The 7,478-nt window shown below is 46.1% G+C and overlaps 1 non-coding gene across 1 annotated transcript; it reads right to left on the reverse strand.

The window, feature by feature from the left end:
- Positions 1 to 359: 359 nt before the first annotated feature.
- LOC125155928 (U6 spliceosomal RNA) lies at positions 360 to 463 on the reverse strand. Its single transcript, XR_007148434.1, has one exon. It is a non-coding gene; the product is annotated as a U6 spliceosomal RNA (small nuclear RNA).
- Between the last annotated feature and the right edge of the window lie 7,015 nt (positions 464 to 7,478).

Consider the following 7,478-nt stretch of genomic DNA (forward strand, 5'->3'; position numbering starts at 1 on the left):
CTAATCAAAAACAGCATTTGAAAAAGATTTTAATGTTTATTTATTTTTGAGAGCGAGAGAGAAGAATTTGGAGTTCAAGTTAGGAAATACCTATTATTCTCTTTTTCTAATCAAGAATAACATTTAAAAATTTTTTAAATGTTTATTTATTTATTTTTGAGAGAAAGAGAGAGTACATGAGGGGGATGGACAGAGAGAGAGAGAGAGGGAGACACGGAATTTGAAGCAGGCTCCAGGCCCTGAGCTGTCAGCGTAGAGCCGGCCTTGGAGCTCAAACTCACCAACTGCGAGATCATGACCTGAGCCAAAGTCGGATGCGCAACCGACTGAGCCACCCAGGTGCCCCCAAAATAACCTTTTTTTTAATGGAACTCTTCACGAATTTGAGTGTCTTCCTTGCCCAAGGGCCATGCTAATCTCTGTACCATTCCAATTTTAGTATATGTGCTGCTGAAGCCAGCACCAAAATAACATTTTTGATACAAGTTTTACTTTGCCTTTGTACGTAGGCATAATGATATTTTACCTTTAAATGACCCAAAGCTCCAGTGCTAAATTATGTTTTCCTTCAAGGAGGATATAATTTCATATTCAACCAGCACAGCAATTTCAGGCTTACCAATTAAGTCTGTAGAAGGAATTATCATCCTTCTAGTTATGATCCTTCTTGCCTAGCAGGAACTGCGGAATGAAAGAAAGTCCCATATAAAGGTTAGGGAGGCAATCCAGCAAAGTGAAGGAAACTGGATGTGAAATTTTGAAAGCACCATTCATACTTGCTGTGTTTCGCATTAGTAACTAGTCTTCCTGCTTGGAGACGAGATATTTCCCAACTTGCACTTTGCACTGGTTAAAATCTGGAGCGTCATTTTGCCTCTTAATCTTGGTTGGTGCTGACACCCAGTTTTCTCTTTTACAGCTGGCTCCGGCCAACAATAAAAGTAACCATTTGTAAAGTCAAATAACAGGAGTAGTTCTTAGGGAGACCAGCAGCCAGACTGATTCACCAAGTTGGCCCCCTTCCCAGGAATAAAGAAAATGCTAGGTAGCTGTCGTAGCGGTTATCCTGGGTGACACTCAGGATTCCCAACCGCATGGCTGGTCAGGCGAGTTAAAGAATGTCTGGGACTAGGGCAATAATGGAGGGGACCGAGCTGCGGCAAGCCCTGAATTAAGTTGGTACATTCAAAGTTGCCATAGAAACCCTCCCTGAATGTCCTCCCTTCTGCAGAACTGAGCTGATGTTTAAATGTTAATATGCCTTCTTACATTTCGTGATATGTGAAATAGAAAGCAGATAAACACGGAAGAAAGAAAACATACTCGGAGGTCTGGAATACTTGAGAACTGAATACTTTTCCCATCCTAAGTTAGCCTTTTAAACCAGTGCCTAAAGGAGGGGTGGTGTGGGTAGCAGCGGCTGGGAGCTGTTCAGGGCAGTCTTTATGCCTCTAGGTCCAATGCCGCGCTCTGAAAGGCACCGCTGAAATTCAGCTAACCCAGCTTGCACTTGCAGCCAGATGACAAGCAAAGTGGCCTTTCAATAGCAAACCTCCAGGAGGAAATGCCAGTTCGCACTCATGAGAAGTTTCAGTCACTGTACATCCACATTCGATTTTCACCGCTCACTGTCCACGAGAAAACATTTGGAGGCTCTTTAAAGCCGGTTACATGATCAATTAATCTATAGTATGTTTTAAATAAATATTTCTGGTAAATGTAACAAAAACCGGCATTTGTATGGCTTGCACCTAAATTATCATCATCATTGCGAAGCAGATGCGGAACGCAGAGACGAGGCAAACAATCAGGACTGTAATTTGCTCAGTAACATTGTTTTAGATCTAATTAGTGCTTATGCAGATCCTTTACAAAAATGTGAAAACTGCACCAGGATGTAATTGTTTAATGAATTTAGTGCAAAGCGCATCTGCATAAATTCCATTTTAGCTGGAAAAACTAAGTTCAACTGCTATTTGCTCCAGAGCCAAAACATTGTGAATCGTGCCCACAGTGCCTTAGCCCTGCTTTGCTGGCTTGGGTATTTCAAATAAATACTACAAAGTTAAAGCCTCCAGCTGCAGACCAACCCATCTGTAGATGTTTGTTATATTTGGCAGTATTGTAGAATGATTGTGCCTTCCTGCTGGAAGAAAAAAAAAAAAAGAAGGGGGGGGAACAAGGTTCTGTCAGCAAAAAAAAAAAGTAAAAGTTTGGAATATGCATCACCCAACAAAAGTGGAGTTTTGAATGGGAGTCTAGTTTATGTAGCAGTGAATTTTAAGCACCTGTTAGCATGGAGCCCACCATGTAAACCCAATAATATCCTTCTTCTCTGTTCTCCCCCACATTTAATTTCTGACAAAACCACGGAAATTTGAATTGGACATGTGTTTGAATGCAACGAAATTTGAGCTTTTTCTTTAGATTTCAGGGAGGGCTCTAGTCACTTCTTTGTGATGGGTGTTTAAAGATCAATATTCGTAACTTGTATGCGAAGAGAGGAGTTCGCCACGGATGTTTACGTGATTGGCTGGAAAGTGTTTGGTTTTTGTTTCTGTTTTTCTGGTTTGCCTTCTGCCTGTGCCCAGCACCAATGCGCTGAGCCACGTGCTCTATTAACGACTCCCGTGCGCACGGGGCTGGTGTGCGGCCCGATGGAGATGTGTCGGGCCCACTCTGGAGGAACTTTGTAAGATGACTGCAAATATCATTTGTCATCATTCAGCTGAACGCTCCAGTTTAGGCTGAAACACCCCGAGAAGCATGCAGTCGATGTTCGGATTGAACCAGAAGCGTGTGCGGCTCCTCCTGGTTCTCTGTTGAGGGCCCAGTCTCAGGATGTCCTGGGTGAAGGTTCCCGGGAGGCAGACGGGGGAGGCAGGGCGGTGCTCGCAGGAAGTTTAAGGGGGTGGGTGGGGACAACAGTAGAGGGATGGGGGTGCCCCAGGCCCGCCCGCGAGGGAGACAAGGGCACCAGGACTGGGCACCCGCGTGGTGTCACAAGGCCTCAGCCAACCACGAGAACCTGCAGAGCTGGAGGGAAGTGGGGCAAAGGCTCCAGGCCTTTGCACCCCCCACATCAGGTGGGCATCAGATATAGGGGACCCTGGGGCGGGGCCTCGGCCTTGGGCCGCTGGTCTGCAGCGGGCGCTCCTGGGGGCTGGGGAAAGAGCACCTGGGCCCGATGGGGGATCCTGGCCGGGCCTCCACCACAGCACCTGCAGTCCCGCCCTGCACACTCGGGTCCGTTTACGTTGTGTAACTTCGCACCGCCAGGAACGCGGCTAGGATTCTCCTCCGTCTCTTTTCCTGGAGAAACCGCAAGAGGAAGGGTAGTGGGATGAAGGACCGCCCGGTGGCTGCAGGTGGTCTCGACCGCAACTGCTTCTCACCTCCTCCCGCCCCCTCCGCCCATTCCACATTCACACACTGCTTAGTTGGTGGGGTGACCCTGAGTCTCATCCCTCAGCTCCCGGCCACCCTGCGCTTCTCAGGCTTTAACTGCTGCGCGTGTCCATCATCAGAATCTGCCCTGGGAGCGCCAACAGACATCAGCACAGATCCCCTGGAGGCCAGCAAATTCTCCCCAGCCCCACTATATGACTGCAGCCCTCCCCGCCCTCCTGATGATCCATTACTTCCTCCAGGGTGGCGACTCCTTCCTCCAGCTTTGGTGAACCCAGACACAGCCTCAAACCCTGACGTTGATGCACTAGTGGTTCCAGCCCTTGGGTGGCCAATTGTAAGGGCTCGTTCGCATCCACTGGTGAGGCATTTTGTATTCGGGTGGGCAGATGCCTCCCCCGTGGTAGGCGTTCTTTGGCGGACATTTAAAAGGTGAAGCAAAGGTCTTCACTGGTTGTGCCTACTCCCATAGTTATAGCCATGTGCCTCTTCCCCAGAGTCCTTGACCCTGATATTTCCAGTTTGCCGCTTCCTGGTTCCCTCGTGTTTGCTCATGAGTTTCTGCACATGCCACTTCTTTTTCCTCAAAAGTAGGTGATCAGATGCAGAGTCCAAAGATCCTCAGTGGAGGAGGACTTCCCCTTACCTCTTTCAAGGCCACTCCTGGGAGGGGCTCTAATACAGTCACTGTATTATAATGTATAATTGTATAATGTATAATTACCCCCACAAGCTAATCTAATTCTTCCATAAGCTAAACTTGAACCTTTTCTTCCTTAGTTGATCAATAAGGGATCTTGTGAGGATATAAGTGATCATAACAGATGAAAGCTGAGGAGGAGCTGGTGGGACAGGAGTGGATGGCCACCTGCTCATGGAGCTTCCTTGTGCCCACTTTCCCTGTCCATGCTAGACAAACCATTTGTATCTTATGATGGATCGCTCCTAGGCCTGCCTGACCTTATGACTTGGTGGGTTGGACAGAACCCAGATTATCATGGGCAGTTCTGGCCACATGGTCACTCAATGTCCCACGGTCAGGCACTCCATCTCAACCAGGCCCATCAGCATGCCAGGAGCTCTTTTTTTTCAATGGTATATCATTGTCTGCTGCAGATGGCATGGCCTTGTTCCAGAACCCTAGGGGTCTACATTGTGACTCTCCTATCGGGCTTGCCATAAACTCCACATGGCATCTTTTCCCGCCACAGATACCTCTGATAACAGAGGGTCTGCTAGTCATACGGTCCAAGAAGCAAGGCTGCTTGTATCACAACCTAGACCTGACACAGAGCTCTTTCCAGACATGGCCCCCACTCAAAGTTGACAGTCCTACGTATTACTTGATAAATGTGTCAGGGTAGTATTCCAAGTGGTAAATGCGGCTTCCAGAACCCAAAGAGGTTTATCAGGTGATGCACTTCCTTCTTAGTGAAGAGAGGCATGCAGTGCAATAACTTGTCCTTTACTAAATGTCCATAGATATGACGAGCTCTTGAATCCTCCAGAGCACATGTGCCATCAAGGTCTTCAGTTACTTGCCATGTCTTGCTCATGTGGACCTTTTAACTTGCTGCCATCAAATTAGTGGACCAACGTGATGTTCTTTAAATGCCCAGACAATCCACATTACCTTTGAATTAAATTATTGCGAGAGCATAAGAGGTTTTTTTAAAATTTTTTTAACGTTTATTTATTTTTGAGACAGAGAGAGACAGAGCATGAACAGGGGAGGGGCAGAGAGAGAGGGAGACACAGAATCTGAAACAGGCTCCAGGCTCTGAGCTGTCAGCACAGAGCCCGACGCGGGGCTCGAACTCACGGACCATGAGATCATGACCTGAGCCGAAGTTGGAGGCTTAACCGACCGAGCCACCCAGGCACCCCAAGAGCATAAGAGTTAACAGGTGTAGGGCAAGACTGTTGAGTGTACGCTGTTGTTCACTCCATGTGAATGTAACTGTTTCTAGAACCCTCTTCTGATGGGAATGAAAAAGAATCAAGACTAGATCAAGCCACATGTCATGTACCCCAGGTTGTATTTCTCTAACAACAACGGTAACAAATCTGGAATAACAGTAGAAATTGGTCACTTGGTTGAGTTTGCAGTCGTTTACATCCTCCAGAATCTGTTGGGTTCTCACAGAGCCCACACTGATGGATCAAATGGGGTCTATGGTTACAGCCACTACTCTCCAGCTACTTTAGGTCTTTATGGGTGGCGCTAACCTCTTCTGTTCTCCCTGGGGTACAATACTGTTTTCATTTAGTGTTTCATTTAGTGTTTCAGAGCTCCCTCTTCAGACTTCTCTATTACAGTAGTTATTGTTCCAGAAGCTCACAAACTGAAAAGAACGTGAGGTTCCGTCCATGACAAAGTATATCCATTCCGATTACACATTTAGAGACTGAGGAAATGACCATTTGATGAGTTCACTGACCCAGCGGACCCACTGTGAATCAACCCAGGTCGGAGCCTCCATTTATTACTTGGCCCCCATATGCCCTATTCTAATAGAAGGAGCATCATGATGCTTCAGATCCTCAGTTATCAATGTACACTCAGACTCCATGGCTAATAATACTGGAAATGTCAGGGTACTCCCCTTTCCCTGCTGTATGATTTTATGAGTAAATAGCTATAGGTCTCTTTGGGGAAAGAGCAAATCATCATTATATACAATTGCTGTGGTAATGCTAGGTCATTTCTCCTCAGGACCTATCTTCTTTAGTCAGTGGATTCCCAGTATAGAAACTGGACAAGGCATCATGATGTTTTATTGGGATGGCTGTCTTTGCCTCCTAATCACCCATCCTTGATTATTTTGATGTATAGATCAAACAATACCCTCATTGGCTGCCCATTTACCTTGCTCCTAGAATGTCAATTTCTGCAGATAATCTTTTCCCCTATCTGTCCTTGATGCTCACTTTAATAATTGTACTCAACTTGGGGCACCTGGGTGGCTCAGTTGGTTGTGTCTGACTTTGTCTCAGGTCATGATCTCATGATTCATGGGTTTGAGCCCCGTGTCAGGCTCTGCACTGACACCCAGGAGCTTGGAGCCTGCTTTGGATTCCATGTCTCCCTCTCTCTCTGCCACTCCCCCAGCTTGTGCTCTCTCTCTCTCTCTCTCTCTCTCTCTGTCTCTCTGTCTCTCTCTCAAAAATAAATAAATAAATGAACTTAAAAAAAAATAATTGTACTGACCTTGATTCTGGTGGTTAAATCCACCACCTGGCCTGTATTATTTGGGGACATTGTCATCCTTGCTATTAGGGAGCCAAGTTCTGTGACATTTCCTACCATCACACTCGGTCTGCAGAGAACAGTCAATACTGAGTGTCTCGCAAAGACCCATCCATTGGTGTATTCCATGTTGCTTTTGGGGGGTGGGTAAATGACATAATCTTTTTATTTTTTTTATTTTTATTTTTTTTTCAACGTTTATTTATTTATTTATTTATTTTTGGGGTGGACAGAGAGAGACAGAGCATGAACGGGGGAGGGGCAGAGAGAGAGGGAGACACAGAATTGGAAACAGGCTCCAGGCTCTGAGCCATCAGCCCAGAGCCTGACGCGGGGCTCGAACTCACGGACCGCAAGATCGTGACCTGGCTGAAGTCGGACGCTTAACCGACTGCGCCACCCAGGTGCCCCGACATAATCTTTTTAAAGTTTTTTATTTTAATCACCCATTGCTCATCATGACAGGGGCACTCCTTAATCCCCATTACCTAGTTCACCCATTCCCCCCACTCAACTCCCCACTAGTTACCATCGGTTTGTTCTCTGTAGTTAAGAGTCTGTTTTTTTGTTTTTCTTTCGGTCTTTTTTCCCCCATTGCCTCTTTGTTTTGTTCCTTAAATTCCATATATAAGTAAAATCATATGGTATTTGCCTTGCTCTGACTTATTCTACTTAGCCTTATATTGTCTAGTTCCATCCATGTCATTGCAAATGGTCAGATTTCATTCTTTTTTTATGGTTGAATGATATTTTATTGTTTATGTACACCACATCTTTATCCATCCATCAATGAGTGGATACTTGGGGAGCTTCCATAGCT

The sequence above is a fragment of the Prionailurus viverrinus genome, chromosome F1 (assembly GCF_022837055.1).
Source record: "Prionailurus viverrinus isolate Anna chromosome F1, UM_Priviv_1.0, whole genome shotgun sequence".
Lineage (NCBI taxonomy): Eukaryota > Metazoa > Chordata > Mammalia > Carnivora > Felidae > Prionailurus > Prionailurus viverrinus.